Raw genomic sequence first — 23,910 nt, forward strand, 5'->3', positions numbered from 1 at the left:
CACTTGGTTTCCCGGACAAACTGTATTATTTTCACTACAACTCACGAACGGTGATTTTTTCAAGCTAGTCCAAAAAGCAAATATATGGATGATCACGAAACACTACAATGGTAAAGTGGTACGATAATTTGAACGGCATTACAACAGCACAAAATTTACGTTACAATTCCCTCCTATGAAGGATTAGAAGTCACAATTATATTGCCGCAAATCCACACTCTTTGACATAACACTAGTAATATTATAGGTTTTCTAACGTTTTCACGAACCATTTTTTGGTTTCAGGTTATGTTTTAAAACAGGGGTGCCCAACGTACGCTCCGCATCCGGCCCGCGTAGGGTTCGAAGATTCTTCGCATATTTGGCCCGTTTAATATTCTACCAACCCGATGCGATGTTAGAACATATTAAACCTATTTAATTCTCAATTAAGTATCAACCTAATATTTTAGCTTGGTATTGAATAATTGTTTTTGTTTTTAACTTCTTAGATATTTAGTTTTATTAATGATCCAAATTTTAAATTTCATAATCTGGATGCTGCAATAATGTTTTTACCATGCTTTCCTTCGACATTCAGAAAATGCAGCCAGAACAAAACTTATGGACAAAAGGCAAAATTTTCATACATAATTTCACAGAATCCTGGAAATATGTTTTACCAACACCTGGACGTATTTCATGCAGAATCCTTGAGGCTTTTTACAAAATCTCGAACAGGATTTTTTAATAATTTTGGACACGACTTTAATGGATAACATTGGCAAGCTTCTCAGAGAATTTTCACCAGGATTCTATAGCCAGGATTGTCAACGAATTCAATACATAATTTTCTAATATCCTGGGCAAGATTACAACATAACGCTATGTAACATTTTGCACACTAAATGAATTTATAATACAATTATGAGCAGGTTTCTTATGAAATACTTTTTAGTATTTTCAAAAATTTCTAGGTGGAATTTCGAAATGATTAATAAATGAGGTTTTGAAGGAATCCTAGGCACGATTCTTGTAAAATCTTGAAGATTCTGACCAAGATTTTTGTAAAAGCTTCATCAAGGGTTTGGCACATTCCTGCTTATGATAATAATATTAGGTCGGATTTTGCAACAATTTGGAGTACGATTTAAAAATAATTCAGGGCATTGTTCTTAAATAATCTAAAATTTCTGGGGTAGATTCGTCGAAATATTCTAAACTAGATTATTATATAATTTTGAAAGGGACACTTCCCGGGTAGAGGAAAATAGCAAAAGAATAACAAAATTTACCATTAAAATAGAATGTTTGAATAACAAAATATGTTCTTTGTTTGTTTGAGATAAGAGATAAAATAACAAAAATAATAACTGAGTTTGTATGTCATAAAAACTAAATCATAACATATTTTGCCATTGTAATAACAAAATAATAACAAAAATATAGGCAACCGTAAATAACAAAATATGTTATTATTTTGATATTGATAACAAAATAATAACTAAATAAGCTATTCACGAGTAGATCAAAATAACGGTAATTTTAGTTCTTTGACTTTAATATCTAAATTTAGCATGATTAAAAAATAAACTTTTAGCTTTCCTGCTAAAAAACTTGCTTTTTGAATTTAACATACAAATAGTAAAATGAGCTATTATGGCAAAATTTTATATTGGTATGTTCTCATGAATTATTTGAATAAACTTTTCAAATAAAAAATGATGACATATCTTACTATGATGACGATGTTTGTTATTCTTTAGATATTTATTGTTTTTAGTATTTTTGCACAAGTAACAAATTTTACCATGATAGTAGATTTAGTTATTGATTAGTTATTACATTAATTTCAAGTATAACTTATCAATGACAGATTTTGCTATGATAGTATGTTTTGCTATTGATGAGATATTTAATGTCATATATCAGTAACATAATAATGGTTAAACTAGATATGATTGCAAAATTTGTTCTTATTTTACCATTATTTTGTTATTCACCTCTACCCGGGTTACAATATCCAGCAGAATACTTAGAAGCAATTATCTCTTTTTCGACTTCTTCAAATGAAATATACTCCATTCATCGATTTTTGTGAGATTAAATGAACACAATTCACTGATTTTAGTCAAACTTCATGGAAACATTTGTGCGTTTATAAATTTGTCCCGCGACACAACATTATTTCTGCAATTTGGCCCGAGGTTCAAAAAGGTTGGGCAGGCCTGTTTTAAAACCATGACGAAAATTGAACGGTTACACGAGACATACGTAAATATTACTCCAACTATCGTGGCCATTTAGTGCTGAATAATGCGTAAGCCTTGTCTGAGGTCTAGATCTAGACTGTAGTTCCAGATCGCTATCTTTGGGCAACGTACGGAAAGAATGTAGGCATTACACAATCATCTTAGATTTTACTATCTGATTCTTTTTGCGATTTACTTAATTCTAGTGATGTTTACTTGAAATTCCGGGTATGTCGGGATTTTTTCTATGAGTCTTAACGCTCGTGTCTACTCCCCCTACCCCTTGAGCGTTACGAAGTGTGACTAATATTACATCAAAATGTTTTCCAAATAGAATTGTTTACCAAAAATTTATGTTTTATTTGTCTTTTTATACAGGGTTTATACGGGTATTTCCATAAAATGTAAAATATGTATTGTCTCAAACAACCCTGAATTATTTCAAACCATACATTTCTCATAGATAACCATTTCCGCTGTGAATATTCAATTATCGAATATATTTATTCTGAGTTAACATATTTCTCCATCCGGATTGGGGTAGATCAGTTATGTTTATAAATTCCCCTATAACACATCAAAGTAGGTCACTACTTTAAATTCTGAATACAATTACTGGCGGGGAATAACCCGCGAAAATAATCCCTGATATAACCAATAATCTGCTAGACGGATCGTCATGGCTATTGATCGCTTCGTCGTCGTTTTCGTCGTCCCCTGTGTCGTGGATAAATAATTCATACGTAAGCTGGAGGAGTTTCGATACCTAGTGTGTGCTTTTGTAACTTTTTTTTTTGTTGGTTACATGGTGGAGGTCAACCAGCGTGATGCGTACTGCTAGTTAGCGGTGTCCATTTAGAGACCAACAACAAAAACAAACCTGCGACCAACTTCTTCCGCATCGCCGGAAAGCAGCCATGCGACAACCCAAAACCTACACACAGCCATTCATGAATGAGATCAGCTGTTTGTGCTAGGTCGGAATTGGAAACGCGGAGACTGCCAATTTGGGAATACCTATTTACAAAAGTTTGTCGCATTTTATTGATTTGTAATCCGTTGTTATTTGTTTTGGCCACAATTGATCTTCTAAAATTTTAATTTTTAAAATACATTAAGGAGCGTTTCGGGAGGTACTAGATTGCAGAAATTAGCTTATTTAAAAACGCTGAATCAACTAAAATTGATACTCAGTTCTTTTCTGCTGACGGAAATTTTGATATTACCTTAAGTCGTAGTATGCCGTCATTGAAATATGTACATGTCTTTGGAGTGTGATAATATTTCATCTAGGGATTGCCAAGTAATAAAAATCTGAGAATAATAATATAATGATACTTTTTCAAATAGTTGTTAGTAGGACCCTAAAGCCTTGTCTCAATTTTAGTGCCAAACGCTTAAGTTTTTGGCTAGAAATCCATCAATTTTCAGATGTTTTTCATTAGTTTTAGTCCAACAAACATTTTTCCGTTTCTCTTTTTTTAATTTTGCCACATTCCTTGGTTTAAACTCATTTTTTGTTTTCCGTGCACCTTCCGAAATGTCAGACTGAATCAACCCTTGTGTTAAAAAGTAAAACTCCTATGGCGTCTTTGTCGACGAAGTGAACGTCAAACATGATCAAAAGTGTCAAAGTTGAAATTTCGACCCATTTTTAAATCAAAGTTTAAATGTGATATAGCCGTTATTAGAATGGAACAATTTGCCAAGCAGCAAGAATACGCTTTATCGTGTTTTTAATAAACACAAGGTTTTATCAAAAATTTCAGGATTTAATATGAGAACTGATTTTTACTAATTGCAAGCTAAAAGGTCAACATGGCTGCCAAAACGAATGAAGGGCTACTTCTCAGGCCCTCTCAGTGCTAAAAAAAAACAATACTTTTAAAGTGGTGAAATCGTCAAGATCTTAAATACGTGAGGAAAATTTCAACGTACTCGTCATCCAGCTATAAAAAATATATGGTAAAATCCGCAAAGAAAAAAAATAATAAAAAAGTTTTTCCATTTGGGACTAATTGAATGATGGCAATCGTATTGCATTAATATTGGTAATGCAACTGTTACATTTCCGAGCAAAATAGTACTTTCTTGCACTATTCGTTGGCTACCATAAGTGGTAACACTATTGCTTAGTTTTTTTATTTTGTTGTAGACTAAATTTCGCAGAATTTTTTCACTATCCGTCAATGTTTTGCCGATGTACTAGAAATGTGTCTTCCTTATTTTTTGTTTTACATGTGCTTAGTCAGCGGTAGTAGAATTAACCGGAGTTTAATACGTATAAAATATGCAAAGTAGACACGTGATGAAAAGAGTGTTAAATTCTACTTGAAATGTAGTAAAGATATCAGTATGTGTTAGTTAACGGATTATCTTCGTCTGTCATTGCAATGTTACATGAAAAATAATGAAATTTCCCCCATTTTTTCGCACAAAATTCCACGATCAAACGTACCACCATAATAAAGCTACTTAGCTAAATGACAACTCCTAATGATCAGAGCCAAAGGAAAAACAGCACTACAATCGCAACTAAAACGTCGTGAAACTCATCTCATTCATAACAGCGCAATCAATCGAATTTGCCAACATAAAAAAAAAACGTTCACTAGAAATCGCGCAGCACAAACAGCTGGCTGCAATCGCCAAATCCGTCAACGGCGAAATTCGTGCCAAGAGTTGAAAACAAAAAACAAAATTGAAAGGCTTCATAAGCAGAAACCGAATTTTTCAACCTACCAAAAGTTACCTACTCGGTAAGTAATAGTTTTGCAGGCAACCGACCGACCCATACACGGTGCAGGGTTCGAACATTGTTCCATCACCGCACGGAGGTCCAAATGTTTTAGCAGCTGATGACAAATTCAATTTCAAATTATGTGTTTATGTTGAAATATTTTAATAGAAGAGCACGACCAGTTTAATAGGCATCAAATTTGTTGGCACGAATCAAATCCGTTACATGTAAATGTTGATGAGTGTCGGAATTCAAACTGTTCATTTGGAAAAATTGAATTTTCAAAATGTCAAATGTTCAAAATGACTTTTTCAAAAAGTTTACTGATGGAGGAAAGCAAGCTGATTGGACGATAGCTAAAAGCTTCGGCAGGAAAGGTCCGGTTTTGAAATTGTTACTTTGGCATTTTTCCATTTGTTAGGAAAATATGCCAATTGAAAACATTTGTTAAATAGATCAACCAAGAATCATCAGCTACTCTCTGGAAGTTTCTTGATGATGATGTAAAAAATTCCATCATTGCCTAGGGCTTTCATATTTTATTTTATTTTTTAAATTAGTGTTCTCACTTTTTCTAAATGAGTCCTCCAGGAATTTCTGAAATCGTTCTGTTGGTTAAGAAAGCTTTCTAAATCCTGAGTAACTTGATTTTCAATTGGGCTAGTGAGCGGCTATTAAGGCTTTTCCAATATTGTAGATAATTTTCAAAAAGGCTTAGAGCCAGAAATTTTATTTTCAAAACTGTAGCTCCTTTATTGAGAAAAATGCCCGGATACAAATTTATGTTCATCTGCTATTAACCATGTCAATTTGCAACTATTTTTGCAGGCATGTCAAATAATAAAATTACATTTTCTTTATACAATACAAATCGATTTTCGCGGAGATATCTCTCTCATTTTTTTCAAGTCTAAAGAATCGAAGAATCTTCTTGGCTGAGTTTCCTTCAACATTTATGTTTTGAAAAAGTTCAAAGCTTCAAAATGAATGAGAAACAACGATTTTGTTCTATACAAACTAAACATTGTGACTAAAATTTGTATATGGACTAAAGACTACGAGAGGGGAGGAGAGAATTCTGGAAAAAGTGACTTCGAGGTTTGTGGACAATCCGATATATGCGTAATTTGTGCAATGAATTTTTGAATCCGGACCACTGTTCACCGTCGCCACTGGTCGGATCCAGTCAGCCAGCAGGTTTCGAAGGAAGGAGAAAGTGCAAACAAACACACTGGCCATCACAAAGTAGCTTATACGACCCGGGCTTGGGGCAGCGTGGGCTAAGTGGCAGAGGCTACTAACAAAGCGACCACTGACTGGCACTGGCTCTATGAGACCAGACAGCTCAATACGACGTCCCAGCGGTTATTTGCACCATCGGCGTATTCAAGAGATGGTGGTATAATTTTGAAAATTAGCTTTGTATGGAATTCACTATCAAGTTTGTGAACTGAGTTTTATGAATCTGTGAAATGCAACATCGAGAACCATTCGTTGCCATAAAAACAATTACATTAAAACAATCAAATTAAATGCAGAGGAATAAGTACGGCAAAATTAAAATTTGAAAATTTGAATTCCTTCCTTATCATAAAAATAGAGTTCTGTGGCATTTTCATCTTTTTCAGTGGTCATTAAAAAGTGGGAAAGACAATGTAGGTTTATATGGAGTGTAAACTCATTCTTCAAACCTTAATGAAGACTGTAGAAACAAATCTTTTTTGAGCTAATTTCGTTTGGATGCTTACAAGGCTATAATCCCATATGAAACTGAATAATAAGAAACACACTCATGGATATTTCTTCTCCCATCCGTCGGATTGAATTGCTCTCTTCAACAAATTTCTACACTATGGTTTGAAGAGTGAGTTTTCATAATGGGATGATAAGTTTGTTCTATTCTAATACTAACGTGTGCGAAATATTTTTCAAAAATTCACCATAGTAATTTTAATATAAACCTACATCGTCTTTATGCCACCTTCGATTCATCACCTAGAAAGCTGAAAATTTAGCAGAACACTATTTTTGTAGTAAGGATAGTAAAAAAGATATTGAAGATTGGATTTCCAATTTTTTTAAGTTTTTAACAGCCCTAATGGACAGTTCATGCATAAAATACTTCAATTTAGGATTGTATCGAAAAGAAAATATGTAGCAACCTTCAAGATTTTTCTTCCAGAAAACGCTTTTCTGAATGCTGTAAGTGTTGCTTGCAAAACTCGAACCAATTTAATCTTACTCTGAGACACGGCTATGAACAAATAAAACATTAGAAAGATTTATTTTTGGCTCTCAATGCTTGAAATTAATTTTAAGAATCATTTACAATTTTAAACACATTTTTTTTTGGTGTAGTGAACGTTATTAGCATTGACGTGGAACAATGGAGTAGTTAAAAATATAGTATGTTGAGAATTGCACTTCCTTCATTTTTTGTTATTGAACTCATCCCCCTGAATTTTTGTTATAACATCAATTTCGCCATATAATTGAAAGAAATATGTTTCAGGTAAAGATTCACCGAAGTCAAACTTCAAAATTTCAAAAGCACAAATCTACAAAACCAGACAGTGTCCTGTGCTGAAAATTTAATAAATTGGTTACCACCAGCGAGTGACCAATCGATCAAATTTCCAGCCTGAACGGATGTTTGGTTCTCAATTTTTTTTTTCTCTTGCAAATTTAAGATGTGGCTTCGATTCATCTTAACTTTAAGATGACTAAGCGTAATTGAATAAAGAAAAATAAATGTTATCACATACTTCTCGGAATTTTCACCTTTTTGAGAAGTATGCAGATTTTTTTTAGACATATAGGGTGAAAGCACCAGTTTTGGCCACCCTAAGAGACAATGCCTTTAAAAATTATATGTTAAGCCCTATCAATACTACAAATATGTCAAATGCAACCTTTTAATCCATATTCTGTATGGAAAATATCGGAGCTGAGCTGAAACATGATTTTTTTCATTGAAAATCTCGTTGGTCAATATAGGCCATCATAACCAGTTTCGGCCACATATTGGCCAATCACATTGGTTTCTTATGAGAGTGGTCAAATTAGGAGTATCCTGGCCAAATTAGGTTTATTGGAGCTCAAAATTATAAGGAAAATCAACCGCAACTTGATAATAGGGTCCTAAAGCCCTGTCTCAATTCTATAAACAAATGCTCATGTTTAGGCCAGAAATACATTTTCACTCAATTTTCAAATATAGTTTTCGTTTGTGTAAGTCCAAAAAACTTCGTTTGTGTAAGTCGAGTCTAGTACACGACACTGAAGACGGCCTTACAGTTGAGGTCGAAATACGCGTATCTGTCAAAGGATACAAACTCCAGTGGAATTAAATGGTAGAGTACTGAATTCGATTTTTTCATCTACTTATAGGTATTCTACTAAACAGATCGAAGATTTATTATCAAAAATGGATCACCATATAGTGTTAAGGATCACAAACGGGTAGTTTAAGCGTTCAATAGGAATCCCAACAGTTCACTTCGAGATGTGGTGAAGAAACTGAATCTATTGTTCGTGCAAGATGCGAAAAACGTAAAGGACTAAAGGCACCTAATCGCGGTGAACGGCAGAATACGATAGGTAAAACATGTGCACGGAAGCTCTACACCCAGATATTGATCAATCCACATTGCCTCGTTATGGATGATGAGACGTATGTAAAAGCAGACTTCCGGCAGCTTCCGGAGCTCCAGTTCTTCACTGCTCATCATAAATTTGATGTCCCTGAGGACGTTAGAAAGCAGAAAATGTCAATTTTCGCCAAAAAAAAAATGATTTGGCAAGCAATTTGATCGTGTGGAAAGCGGAGCACCCCATTCGTGACAACTGAAACGGTCAATGAGCAGGTGTACACAAAGGAATGCTTCCAGAAACGTCTACTTCCTCTTCTGAGGTCCTCACGATGGTCCTACGATTTTCTGGCCGGATTTGGCCGTGTTCCATTACTCGAAAGAGGTTTTGGAGTGGTACAAGGCTGAGGAGGTAAATTTCGTGCCGAAGCATCTCAACCCCCCGAACGCATTGGAACTGAGGCAAATTGAAAAGTACTGGGCCAGCAAGAAACAGACACTTTGCAAGCATCCTAAGAAAGTAAAATCGTAGGAAGATATGAAGAAAAAATGGACTGCTACGCAAAAAAGTAGGTCCAAGTGTTGTAAAGGACCTTATGAGTAGTGTGAAGAGAAAAGTTCGTGCATTTGGATATGGAATTGAAATTGAATAAAACAAACATGGGAAAATATTCATAACATGTTTTATTTTACTCCATGAAAGTTTGAAGATGATTGGTTGAACGTACGATTTTTTTCAAACACTTGTATGTGTCGCAATTTGATTCCGTACACCCTTTAGTAGGGCAATTTGGCCTGGGTGAAGTTGATAAAAATGTCTCTGGATGTATGACTTTTAACAGCTCTAAAATTAAACAGTACGTGCCTAGGAATTTAATTCCGAAAAAAAAAACTCACTAAAACACACTAAAGGGGATTTTTTTTTATTATCGGACAATTTGGGCCGGAGGTTCTCCGATTTGCATGAAATTTTCACCAGAGGTAGAGCTCGTGGATACATGACCAAAAGCGAAATTCAAAAAAATTATAGTGGCCTATTTTCCCGGAAAACTCTAGATGAATTTTCACGATTTCTTTATATACCTCAAACTTTGAAAATTCATATCTCCAAAACTATGCATCGTAGAACAAAAGTTTTTTAGTGAAATCGAAAGGAAATTTTTTCAGCAATCTATTAAAAATATAAAAAGAAAAACATTTCTCGGAAAATTTTTTACCATGGAGAAAATTGTCGGAAAAATAGCGAAAAAACTATCGTCTGTATCATGAAAAATTTTCAAAAAAATATTTTTTGTTTCATCAATCCATACTCTAGCTTTCGTCCATAGATGCCAAAGTGGTATCTTTTACCGTTTAGGCGACAGAACTGAAAAACCGATGACCACCCGCACGCTTCTCATAGGAAAATGTGTTCTATTGTGGGCCTCATAACCGTGCGCTAACGGCGGCAGTAATTTACACGCATTATAAGTGTAACACAGTAAACCATCCTTTTCTTTCCAGTAAGAAGAAGCTTTTCGTCAATCGGACCACTCTCCATTGGTCAGTGGGGTGTTTTGTATGTCCTTTATTCGTAACCTTTACTATTGAGACCAACAGTCTTTAATTGAAAACGATCCTAACATTTAATAATATAGGTGATAGGAACTGACCCTCAGCAAGCACGGGAAAATTCACTCACTCACCCGAAAAGCGGAAGGAACGCGAAGAGAAGTGAATACCAATACACTTGTATCTGCGAGGCACGAGTTAATGCACTTAGCATCCACTGCTTATTGCTTCATTGCTTCTGGGCTGCATGCTGTTCCTGATAAAATTTCAAGAATTTGTGCAATATTCAAGAGGTACTTAGTAGTGTTTGATCCTATAACCGTGTCGCTTGCTCTTGAAGGGCCGGGTAATGCTGTCAGGATCAAAAGTGTTGCGCGTCGCTCGCATAGCACGATAGGATAGAAAAGTGTCGCGGGTCGCGGATCGCGTTAGTAGTGTTTGATCTTTTGATCGTATCTCTTGCTCCTGCGAGGGCGAGCGATGAACACTTGTTCGGCGTACAATGCGTTTACGAATGCTATCGCGAATCCGGTTAGCCGTGAATATAACATGGATCGCATCACCAACCAAAGGTGACTCCCAGATCTTCACCTTATCCCAGTAACCCAATATCCTTTCCATGACAACTGTGGAGATGCAAAAGATTCTTCGGTCTCTAGTGACAACGGTTATCTGACTAACATTTCTTCTCTTCCCCGTTTACCGTAAGGACGTGGCTGGTGCCGTTATTGATTTTTAAAATTTGAGCTCTCGATTTGTGCACATTGAGGAATGGTAAGCTAATCCCAAGCCCCATTCCTTAAATCTCTGTACAACTTCGATTGTTCTGGTCAATCAGTAGCAACTACGAATTGTACGGTTATCTATGCTCATGCTCATGCTCAGTTTTCAAGAGGTACTCATTCTACCTCTTTGGCGAAACTACCCTTCATATTTCGGAAGAAACCCGTCAACTCCCATAGTAATCTTGCGACAACTGCCGAAAAACTCGAGTGACAAGAGTAGGGTCAACAGTGATTCCATTCATTCATCGCCTCGACATTTAAAATAGGCCCCTAAATAAATCTTATTTCAGGATGGAATTTTTAATACGTTGAAGTAATGTTTTTTCAACAATTCTACATCATAAATTTATCATACAATAGTTTTTCGGTTTTATCACTGTCAAATGATTAAATCGGTGAATCGATTCGGCAGTTCAAATGTGAATCGATTCAGTAACATCGATGTTATAGACAAATTTGCCCAACGCTAGATGCTATACTTTTACTTGATTTCTTGACCATATGGTGCCCGTAAACTGTTTTGTTCGGAGTATTCGGAATAAACCATAGCAAAGATTTGGAGTAGTCTGCAAGGGGTTCTTCATGCTTAAACCAGTACCGTAACCCAGGGGCAAATTGATGACTATTTCACAACTTATTTTTATGTTATCCTTTTGAATTCAAATATTGTCAAACTAGTTGAGACAAAATCAGTACTTCATTGATCTCTATCAGTTTAACCCTCTAATACCCATATTTTTATTTTCGATCTAAATATCATTTTTAGTTATCTAAAATCGTTCTAAACACGTTTTGGGCAATGATTTATTTTTATTCACAAATCTATGGATTTCGGTTTTTGATTTTCAAAATTTTTATTTTTGAACATCCCTACTCTTTTTCATTTTTTATTGAAGCCTCTTCTAGTTACTTATTTTTGGCAATAATAAAAATTCAAACTTTTACGCTAATTTTAAAAATATTAATTTTTTAATATTTTCAGGAAATATTTTTATTTTCCGTGTATTTAACGGAAAAACAGGTTTAAAATTATTTGAATACCACCAAGCTCTTCTTTTGTGATAGGTTGATCGTAGAAAAATATAAAAGGTTCGATTTTTTATATCACACGTTAAATGAACCCCGGGTATTTTTAGGTTATATAAGAATACAATTTTTCAAACAATTTTCAAAAATACAAAAAAGTTTCAAAAGTCATAAAAAACTTTTCTTATATGCGTGTTATGAGTGAAGGTTGTAGCCAAAAATAAAATCATTTTGATTTCCGAGCTACGAAAAAATACACAAAATTCCAAAGTGTACACCGCTAGCGCATGACGGCTCACCATAGTAGCATGTCCGAAAGAACTTGAAACTATTGAGAACCAGAGCTACAGGTCCAAAGCCCTGATAAAGGTGGATGGTTGTGATGGCTATGACCGTGGTCATCATGTAAAGAACAAGCGGACGATGCTGTATCGTGTCAGCATCGAGGAGGCAGCCCCTCTAGCACGATGTAGGTAGCGCAACTCTGGTTAGGTGGCCTATCGAAGACTCTTCACCAACCAAGAAAGGCAAAAGTAGAGCAAACGGATTGATTTTACGGCAACAGACCCGGCAACGAATAAAGGACAACGATTGGAAAGTTGGATCTAGGAACGTGAGAACTTTGAATGAGCCCGCGCGTGTTGGGCTCCTGGCTCGTGAACTGCGGAATGTCGGCGTGAACGTGGCAGCTATCCAGGAAATACGCTGGCCGAGAACCGGAGAACGCGAATTCCGAGCGGTGGACCCCATCGCCAACACTTCATTCAAGTACCACATCTACTACAGCGGTGGCGACAGAGCAGAACGTGGGGTTGGCTTCATAGTGATTGGGAAGCAGATGAAGCGAATTATTCGGTGGAAACCGGTAAGCGACCGAATCTGTGTGTTGAGAATGAAGGGCAACTTCTTCAACTACAGCCTGATCAGCATATATGCGCCAACGAACGATAAGCCCGATGACATGAAGGATGAGTTCTATGAGAGCCTGGATAAGGCCTACGGAGAGTGCCCAAAACAAGACGTCAAGATAGTCATCGGCGACGCAAATGCGCAGATCGGGAAAGAAGATTTCTTCCGACCCGTCATTGGAACGGAAAGCCTTCATTCCGTTACCAACGATAATGGCCTGCGGCTAGTAACCTTCGCTGCTGCTAGAGGGATGGCAATCAGCAGTACATACTTCGCGCGAAAGAATATCCGCAAACACACCTGGCGACACCCGAGTGGCGATGCCTGCTCCCAAATAGACCACGTGCTGGTTGATGGGCGACATTTCTCAGATGTCATTGATGTCAGGACCTTCCGAGGCCCTAATATCGACTCGGATCATTATCTCGTTGTAGCTAAAATTCGGGCGCGGTTATCCAGCGTCACGAGTTCCGCAACACACAGAACGCTACGCTTCAATATACAACGCTTGTCGACTGATGGGGTAGCTGCGCAGTACCGTCAGCAACTAGACGAGAAGTTGGGAAGAGTCAACGTTGCTGGAGACGTCGACAGCCTGTGGGACCCTATCCACGAAGCTGTGACAACAACGGCGCGGGAAGTGATCGGCACTGGTCAACGACGAAGACGGAACGACTGGTTCGATGAAGAGTGCCAGAGGGTGACAGACATGAAGAATGCCGCCAGAAGCCGTATGCTTGTGGCCGGTACCCGACAGAACAGAGAGCGGTACAGGGCAGCGAGAGCCGAAGAAAAGCGAATCCACCGCAGAAAGAAAAGGCAGCACGAAGAAAGTGTGGTAGCTGACGCACAAGAAAGCATGAACCGGAATGATATGCGGAGATTTTATGCAACGGTCAATGGTGCGCGGCACAATACCGTACCAGTGCCCGCCATGTGCAATGATCGAGAAGGGAATTTGCTGACCGATAAAACGGCGGTGGCTGCCAGGTGGAAGGAGCACTTTCAGCAATTGTTGAACGGTGAGAATGGAAATGTAGCGAGGAACAGGATGAACATAGATGATGACGATCAAGCTGTGGACCCACCGACCATAGGAGAGGATAAAAAGGCTATCAGCGAGCTGAAGAACTGTAAGGCTGCTGGGAAGGACGAGATCCCGGTCGAGCTTCTCAAGCACGGAAGCGAGCAGCTTTACCAGTCGATCCACCGAGTACTTCTGAAGGTATGGGAGGACGAAGAATTGCCCACCGGCTGGTTGGATGGCCTCATTCGCCCTATCTACAAGAAAGGGCACAGACTGGAGTGTGCCAATTACAGAGGAATTATCCTGCTGAATTCTGCGTACAAAATTCTGTCGCGCATCCTGTTTAACAGACTGAGACCGCTCGAGGAGTCCTTCGTCGGTGAATACCAAGCTGGTTTTCGTGAGCGCCGTTCGACAACGGACCAGATGTTTAGCTTGCGAATGATCCTAGACAAATTCCGGGAGTATAACTTGCAGACTCACCATCTGTTTATTGATTTCAAGGCGGCTTCACGACTCAGTGAAAAGAAATGAGCTTTGGCAGATAATGTCTGAAAATGGTTTTCCGGCGAAACTAATTAGGCTGATACGTGCTACGCTGGATGGTTCGAAATCAAGTGTTCGGATCGCAGACGAGGTGTCAACCTCGTTCGTGACGTTAGACGGATTGAAGCAGGGAGACGCACTTTCGAATTTACTGTTCAACATTGCACTTGAGGGTGCTATTAGGAGATCTGGCGTGCAAAGAAATGGCACTATTATCACAAGGTCGAACATGCTCCTTGGCTTTGCCGACGATATAGACCTGATTGGAATCGACCGCAGGTCAGTGGAAGAGGCCTTCGTGCCTCTGAAGAGGGAGACAGCGAGGATAGGCCTGACCATCAATTCTACCAAGACGAAGTACATGGTTGCAGGTAGAGATAGAGTCAGGCATGGTGGTGTAAGTGCTGAGGTAGTGTTTGATGGGGATGTGTTTGAAGTTGTTGAAGAATTTGTTTACCTTTGGAACACTTGTGACATGTGACAACGACGTTTCCCGCGAAGTGAAAAGACGCGTTGCGGCTGCGAATAGGGCCTTTTACGGACTACGTAACCAGCTTAGGTCCCGCAGCTTGCAAACCGAAACAAAATTCGCCCTGTATAAAACATTGATTCTTCCGGTGGCTCTCTACGGGCACGAAGCGTGGACGTTGAAAGAGTCAGACCGGAAAGCTCTCGGTGTTTTTGAGCGTAAATTGCTGCGGACAATACTCGGTGGGAAACTCGAAAATGGTGTGTGGCGCAGACGCATGAATCACGAGTTGTATCAAGTGTACAAAGATGCGAATATTATCAATCGTGTAAAATACGGCAGACTTCAGTGGGCTGGTCACTTAGTGCGAATGTCGGAAGAAAGAATTGCGAAAATAATATTCAGCAGGGAACCAGGTAGAGGTCGGCGGCTTCGGGGAAGACCACGAATACGCTGGCTGTACGCAGTGGAAGAGGACCTGGCGACCCTAAACGTTCGGGGCAACTGGAGAAGTTTCGCCCAAGACCGACGAAGATGGAGCTCTACAATACGCCCGGCAATGGCGTGATGCTACGCTGTAGCCATCAAGGTATCAAGGTAGGTACCCCGTCTAAAGGCGGGGTTGGGTATTAGAGGGTTAAGCAATTATATTTCATGAAATAACATTATACAATCCATAAAATTAGCTTTCATATTAAAAATTTATTAAAAATTGAAAATGACACGCTGGAGCGCAATTGATTGATTGATTACAACAAAACAGATATGAGAATAAAAAATTCCCTATCTATCAAATTTGGATCTCCTGAATCTAAAAGAGATGTCAAAATTCTCACAATTCGTATATTTCATTATGGTTTGCTTTGCTATTGTTTATTATAAAATTTTGTATATCTGCATAATGACTAAATACAGGCAATTTCCCTTGTAATAAGCTAGATTTTCGATAATATATGAGTAAAAAAAACTATGCTTGTTCTAATTTACGATTTAAAATAAGGTCAGTAGCTTCAGTAGCACTTAAGCTCAAACAATATTTTTAACACTCAAAGTTTGCATGTATTCTTAGCACCAGTCAGTAGATTGTTTAGTACCGACATCTCTAATACATTTCATTTGTTTCAACTTTCTTAGATGTTTCTGGAGCATATGATTCTGTTTTAATTGATTTATTGTTCAATAAAATGAACAATTTAAATATTCCAAATTTGATTTCAATTTTTTTATGTAATTTGTTTTCTTTCAAAATTATGAATTTTTTCCATGATGGATGTTCCAAAACTATTTGTTATAGTTATTTTGGCCTTTCACAAGGGTCTTGTTTAAGTCCTTTTTTGTACAATTTATTCACAAGTGACATTGCTTCCACTATTCCTAATGGTTGTTACTTACTACAATATGCTGATGATAATGTGATTTCAATTAGTGGCAAAAATAGAGAGATCATAAGACATTTTATTCAATGTGCCTTAGATAATATTGATATGTGGGCACATGAAAACGGTTTTTCTTTTTCTGTTCAAAAAAACAAAATATATTGTTTTTACACGAAAATATTCTTCCACAAATATAAATTTATATCTTAATGGACTTGAAATTGAAGAAGTTGATATTTACAAATATCTTGGTATATGGTTTGATTCTAAATTGAATTGGAAATCTCACATCAAATATATTCAAAAAGTTTGTGCAAAACGAATAAATCTTCTACGAACAATCATTGGTACTTGGTGGGGAGCAAATCCTTCTTTACAAAACTACTATTTGTTCAGTTATGGAATATGGTTGTTTTACATTTAGTAGTGCTGCACAAACATATTTTGTCAAACTTGAAAAAATACAATTTCGTCGCTTGAGAATTTGTTTAACATAAATGAATTCAACTCATACTCAATCAATTGAAGTTTTAACAGGTGTTATTCCACTTAAAATTCGTTTTCAAGAATTGAACTGTAAATTTATGATGAATTGTTTTTCTAACAATCATCCGATTATTAATATTTTAAGGTAGTTATTTGAAATTAATCCCACGAGCAAAATATTAGACTCCTTTAACAATTGTTCTGTTGAAAATATTGTTTCAATTCCTTGGAATGCATTTTATAATTCTAATATCAGCATCCATACTTATCAACCATTAATTGACTTGTCTCTATTTTATGAATCGAAACAAGTTCCAAAAATTCAACATTCTAATATTTCTAAATTTTTATTCGAGCGGAAATTTAATGGAATCACTCCTGCACAATTTTATTATACAGATGGTTCTTTGATTCATGATGATGCTGGCTTCGGCGTGTACAATTTATTTTCAGCTCAGTTTTTTTAAATTACAATCTCCCTATTCTATTTTCATAGCAGAGCTGATTGCCTTATATTTTGCATGCATCTTGATCAAAGATTGTACTCCAAATATATATATTGTTTGTTCTGACAGTTTGAGCTGTCTTCATGCAATGAATGCAATCAATTTTAATTTTAAAACTCATCGTGTCATTTTTATGAATAAAAAAATACTATTTGATCTCAACTCTCAAGGTTTTGTCATAAAATTCGTATGGGTTCCAGCTCATTGAAATATTTATGAAAATGAACAGGCTGATTCTTTAGCTAAATTAGGTGTGAATCGTGGCGTAATTTTCAATCGTGATATTTCGCCTTCTGAATATTATTCAAAATTTAAAATAATATCTCTATCCAATTGACAAAATTGTTGGAACCCTAGTGATAAAGGACGTTGGTGTCATTCGATTTGTCCTTACACATCAAATTTTTATTGCTGGTAACCAGCAAAAAAATGCTGATTTTTTTGTGCTGTAATTTCAGCAATCCATCCAGCAAAATAAAATTTGCTGATCGTTCAGCAAACTGGATTATCATGAAAATGACAGTTCTTAGCTGAACGTTCAGCAATGCGCGAACTCGTTTGCTGATTAACCAGTAATTGAATTATTTCCAGTAATTTGTGGATTTGGTCAGGAAAATGAAATGTTTTCTGATAAAACCTTAAATTAAAAATTTTATTGCGTCAAACATTAGAAATATACAAAAAGAATCATTTTATGACTCGACATTCGTTGTCACATAGCTGCAACATCCCAATAGTTCCACCGCGAAATCGACCGTAATCATCCGTTTCCAATGGGATCTGGTGAAACTGAACAGATACTGCAACATATATGTCTGAAAATAGAAATAAATGTTTTCCAATGTATCGGAATTTTTTATTTTCGAAAAGATTCGTGATACTTACAAAATTCCGTTGGTAAATGAAAGAACTATATATTAGGCGAGACGAAAACAAACTGCACTGACGAAAGTTTTTGACAGATGTTTTGCTGGTAGTTTCAGTAAACTATCAGTTTGCTGAATATGCAGCAACAAATATTTACTTTACTGAAAAACCAGTAGAATATCAATTGCTGAAGCCCTTTCAGCATTCCATTTTGCTGGAAGGCAAACTCAAAATTTGGTGTGTAAGTAAGTCACTTTCCATGGTCTAATAATATGTCAGATAGGCTGTGAACCGTTTTACCAGTTCGACCATGTGAAACGACACCATGTACAAATCCTTGTATAGAACTAAAATTCTATGGATACCACACTGAACAGGAATTTCAAATTATTGTCATAAAAATAAATAGATATTCTTTAACACAAAATACTTCACAAAACACGATTCGGTAATAGTTAAGGTAAACAACGATATTTTACCACAGGTTACATTGATGTTGGTGTTCTATTAATAAAAAAAAATCGTGTGACACGGTAACCATTTTCACCCTACCGATCAATTCCACCCAAGTTTGCGGTAATTTATTACGCTTTGTAAGAAAAGTTTGTCGTTTAGTATCCTGAACTGAAATGTCTGCGGTTTGAACTGCAATCATCACTAATAACCCAAATTTTTCAGCATGAAACAATGCAATGTTCTGTTTACTAATGTTACATGTTTCAAAAATGATCAAAATTTCACTCAATTTTACTTTACTTTCTTGTTACGCCATCATAATATACGATTTCAATTCAATGTCCGATTTCACAAACACTGGTTTCCATCCCGGGTAGCCTTTTTTTGACTATCTCAAACATTTATTTTACCGTATTTCTGCAATATGGTGCGGCTAAACAGTTCAACAGACATACTCATGACCAGTTATGTTAAGAACAATACAAAAATAATAAAAATTTGATACCGTGGTGAATCAAAATCCGGACGGTACCAATATCCGGACACTCTGATTATATAATTCAATTAGAGTTGAAATTAAGGTTTAAAATGTTTGGAATTTATTAACGTTTTTTATGGCTAACATTGCTAATTATTCTACATTATTTTTAATCTAGTAGCCACTGACGAATAATTAATAAAAATAAAAACAAATAATTTGTTCGTGTTGGACGTCATTTCGTCGCGATTCAACTCCAATCAAAGTTCAACGGTCGATGAACGCGTGAACAATGTTTGGTTAAAATAATAGTTTGTGAAATATATTTTTATAGAAAATTTTACCCATTAGTGCTTGAAAAGAGATGTTTTGAACGTATTGAGGCTCCACTGCAGTTAAATATGTTGGAAACATATATTTATCCGTGTTTGAAGAGACTGTCCGGCATTATGAGCCAGTGTTTCAAGATCCGGACATCATTTAAAAGACCCACGTATAACCAGCGTAAGTGAATTTTAAAGAAGAAAAAATAGCAGGAGCAACTATGAGAAGCTTAGTGAGTTAACAGAAATCAATTGAGTGTTAAATAAACAGTTTATATCTTCCAGCCGTATAGACTGCAGTTCAAGCCATGTCCCCTTCAGCTCAGGTAATCAAGCCACTAAAAACACAAATGTGCTATTATTTTTGACATTGTTGTCCAAACGCGGACAAGTTCAATAAAGATTGTTATTTAATTGTGTGGTGAAATGGGTTTCATTCGAATTAAACGAATATTACATGCCAAAATACAGTTGTCCGGATTTCGATCCAAAAGTGTTTAAAGGATTTAAAGACATCGTTTGCATCAGGTGTCCGGATTTATAGACAAGACATGCTTCATTATTTTAACGATTTTTATGCTTAAATCATGATTCTTACCAGAAATTTTATATGTTTCATAAAGATCTGGCTTGAAACAATCTTTAAAGCAATATTACATTAAGAATTTTCCAAAACAACGCACTCTTTTTACAATTTGAACAACAGTAGCGTGGTGGTTCTGATGGTAGCAAACCGTGCGACGACTGAAGGGTTAACTGGAGCAACTATTTTGCTTTTGTTATTTCAAATTATTGGGCAATGGTAACTACATTATAAATTAACCTAAAATGACCTATTAACAGGGGCCCAGATAGCCGTAGCGGTAAACGCGCAGCTATTCAGCATGACCAAGCTGAGGGTCGTGGGTTCGAATCCCACCGGTCGAGGATATTTTCGGGTTGGAAATTTTCTCGACTTCCCAGGGCATAGAGTATCTTCGTACCTGCCACACGATGTACACATGCAAAAATGGTCATTGGCATAGTAAGCTCTCAGTGAATAACTGTGGAAGTGCTCATAAGAACACTAAGCTGAGAAGCAGGCTCTGTCCCAGTGGGGACGTAACGCCAGAAAGAAGAAGAAGAAGACCTATTAACATTCAATTTTGTCTTCAATTAACAAATACTACTAGAGTGTCCGGATTTTGTTACTGCTTGGATTTTGATTCACCACGGCTAATTATTTCTCTATACTTGGCTCCTCCTTCTTCTTTCTTCTCCAATGAGACAGAGCCTGCTTCTCAGCTTAGTATTCTTATGAGCACTTCGACAGTCATTAACTGAGAGCTTTCTTTGCCAATTGACCATTTTTGCATGTGTATAGCAAGTGGCAGGTACGAAGATACTTTATGCCCAGGGAAATTGAGAAAATTTCCTTTATGAAAAGATCCTCGACCAGCGGGATTCGATCTCCCAACCTTCATATTGGTCTTGATGAAAAGTTGCGCGTTTACCGCTACGGTTATCAGGGCCCCTTGGCTCTTAAGATCCCCTTTTTTTGATCCCAAACTACAAAGATAAATTTAAAAATGAAAACAAAGATCCTTGCAAATAATTTGTTGAAAACTTGTTTCAAATCAAAGTTATAACAGTGCAGCATGATCTGACTCTTAAAAATAAGATGCCTGCACCATTCCCTTCCATTATTCAAAAAATCTGGTACGCAAATGCAGACAATATCTTAGAAGTTTCTCCAAACTATGAATTCGAATATTAATAATTTGTCTAAAATTAAGCGTTACTAAAAATTACCGCAAATTCCAGAACAACCGCTGGAGTTCAAGTGCATGGAATAAATCCAACAACAAGAAGTGCACAAGCAGTATTAAATAACACTGTCTTGTCTGCAGCGCACAGTAGTCGAGAGGCAGAGATAGAAGGTTCAAAATCCAATAGGACTGATGCAAGTGTAATGCAATAATTTTCGAGACTTTACCATTTTTCATATTGTTTATAACATACGGTATTCTTTATCACACGAAAAAACTTACCTGTTAAGCGCCTAAATTCCTTCGCCAAAACTTTCACTTCAATGTCCTTAGCTGGATATCGCAAAATTTTCTTCTTTAAATGATTACGAAAATCCTCACGAGAGCAGCGAGCAGCTGTCCATTCCACTACTACTGCCTTTTGACGTCTTCTTCTTGAGGGAGTGCAAAAAGGAAAGGCGAAATGCTCGCTCTATTCCACTCCGCAATAACAAACCAGTACTGCACAACACATGTGCGACCACGACGACCAATCGTCTCTCGTTAAGCTAGTACTACACTTTTGACAGCGAACTCTACTCTCTGTATATTCCCACCACAGACAAACAGACGTCACACTCTCATCGCTGTCCATCGACCAACTTTTTAACGATCGATTCGAATATCTGGTAGGTGGTCAATCGACCACCCGCAGCGCTCGCGTCGTTTTTGTTCGTGTTTGACGTTTACACACTACCGCCACCTGTTGGTCCATCGGCCAACTACAGTGTTTTTAACATTGGGCGTATATGTTTTCGCGACTATGATTTTGATCGCAATTTGTTCTAAGTGTTACGTCTGTTTCTCTGTGTTCCCACGATTTCCACTTTTACTTTCGTTTGACGTAAGAATATTTTTGTTTTGATTCTTTCTTCCTGTTAGAATGACTATTCGGATGGGCGCTCAATAATCACTTTGGTTCACAAAAGTTATCCGTAGTTTTGTGTTCGTGATTATTGCTTCTCACGAATATGCTTCCTAATGAATTGGGTAAGCTATTGTTATGTAAAATGGAAACTCATTCGCATTTACTGGTTCACAATCGACACGGGATTGGTCGCTTTTTATACACTGATAAAAATCACAATCCACTATTAGTCAGGAACTTCTATCCTTATCGTACTGCTGTCCGGATTCTTAAGCCTTAGTGCAAAAGCGGATGATTGGGAAACTTTGCCAAGGGAGAAATCTTCCACCACACACTTGCTTCACACTCTAAAGAAAGGCTTTGAAAGCTGATCATGGGACGTTCAGCCGAACCACAACAGTACACACGAAATGTCCGTAATAGACTGAAGTCGAAGGTTTTGCCTTACTCCGCACGTAATCTTCCACGCTGACCGTCCGTGTCGTCGTGATTCGTGAGTGGCCATGTAGCGAAGTAAGTAGCAGCAGTTCGGCTGCCCAAAGCTGACCGAAAAACCAGTCAGCGCGAAAAGGAAACCCGCTGCTGGCCGCCACTGGTAAAGACCTCTCGAATGGTGTTTTCATTCATCTCTGGTTCTTTTCTTTCGTGTATTTTAGGGTTTCACACCACTATACCTCTTTTCCAAAAACTGTCCGACGACGTGCAACAGTGTGACGGACGGAGCTCGATGTGTCCGTATGGTCGCTAGTAATATGGCACGTTCGCACATCTGACGATGTTGGCCATTATCGCGAGCGATCGATATTTGTGCGACCATGCGCATACCATCACACGAACAGAGAGTTTTAACTGTGCTAATAGTACATAAATCGAAAATTTTATTTTTAGTACGAATTAATTAATAAATATGTGTTTGAATGAGCCGTTTTCAAGTTAACCTTCTGTCAAAATTCATTGATTATGTTTATCACAATAAGCTTACCTTTTCTGTACAGTGATCCAGGGCATATAGTCAACTTGACTGGCCCTACTTTAAGTCGAGTGATGGCTCGCACAGAAGAAAGAAGAAGAAGTACAGTGATCCACATCTTCTGTAGAATAGCTTGGTATTAATTGAGAACATAAGAAAAACAATTACCGATTGGCCACTGTATAAACATATAAAAAGGTTTTTGCGAGTATAAGAAAATAAAAATGCTTCAAGGAAAACCAGTCCCATCTATAAAAATTAGGCATTGAAAAAATAGACAGAGAAGTTTACAAACTAGTTTTCCATACGAATATTCGAAAAATTCCAGAAGATTGAAACTTGTTTAAATCTTAATAAAACTTTAAAAATTTCTTTCACACTCTTATCCCTTTCCGAGAAAAATATAAAGATCACCTAAACACGCTCCATTTCTCTGTTACACGGTGCGGAAATCTGTAGTGGGGCTGATATGCGATTACTTTTCATTATGAGACAATCCTACTTGGTGTTTTTTTTTCGTAACTTTACCGTAACCAAATGCGATGTCTCATTAGTGCAGCTAAAATGTCACTGATATCAACTCAATTTTGACGAAAATGCAAATGATTCACTGCAGTGAAGCTATGAACTTTTCATCCAGCTGACTAGGCAAAGACCTGATTCTGAGGCCACGGTCGGTGGCTCATAATCTAAGCTTTCTGTGTGAATTCTGGACAAACATTTCAAAAGGGCACTTTGAAATTGGTAAACATTGGCTTTACAAGACGCTGTTGAGCCCAATTCAACTCGGTCACGCTCACCAATACCACTATCAGCAAGAGCTAACACCAATCTCTCTAATAGTGGTGTTAGTTTGCGTGGGCGGGCGAAAAAGGGCTCAACAGCAACGTTTCTAAAAAATGGCTCAAGGCCTCTTGGG

The 23,910-nt window shown here is 37.2% G+C and overlaps 1 protein-coding gene and 1 long non-coding RNA gene across 3 annotated transcripts in view; one reads left to right on the plus strand and one right to left on the minus strand.

Annotated features, from left to right (window-relative positions):
* Positions 1-21,710, minus strand: part of LOC5571790 (3-hydroxy-3-methylglutaryl-coenzyme A reductase) — a 182,498-nt gene extending 160,788 nt beyond the window's left edge. Inside the window, exon 1 of the mRNA XM_001659873.2 lies at positions 21,397-21,710. The gene's annotated coding sequence lies outside the window, so the exon portion shown is untranslated. The remainder of the gene's footprint in view (positions 1-21,396) is intronic.
* A 186-nt stretch (positions 21,711-21,896) lies between these two features.
* Positions 21,897-22,958, plus strand: LOC110681280. Of its 2 annotated transcripts, none has more exons than XR_002503150.1 (2): positions 21,897-22,616; positions 22,678-22,958. It is a non-coding gene; the product is annotated as an uncharacterized LOC110681280 (long non-coding RNA). The 2 variants fall into 2 exon arrangements; XR_002503152.1 differs by having other exon boundaries at positions 21,897-22,534.
* The last annotated feature ends 952 nt before the right edge of the window (positions 22,959-23,910 follow it).

The sequence above is a fragment of the Aedes aegypti genome, chromosome 1, assembly GCF_002204515.2.
Source record: "Aedes aegypti strain LVP_AGWG chromosome 1, AaegL5.0 Primary Assembly, whole genome shotgun sequence".
NCBI classification, from domain to species: domain Eukaryota; kingdom Metazoa; phylum Arthropoda; class Insecta; order Diptera; family Culicidae; genus Aedes; species Aedes aegypti.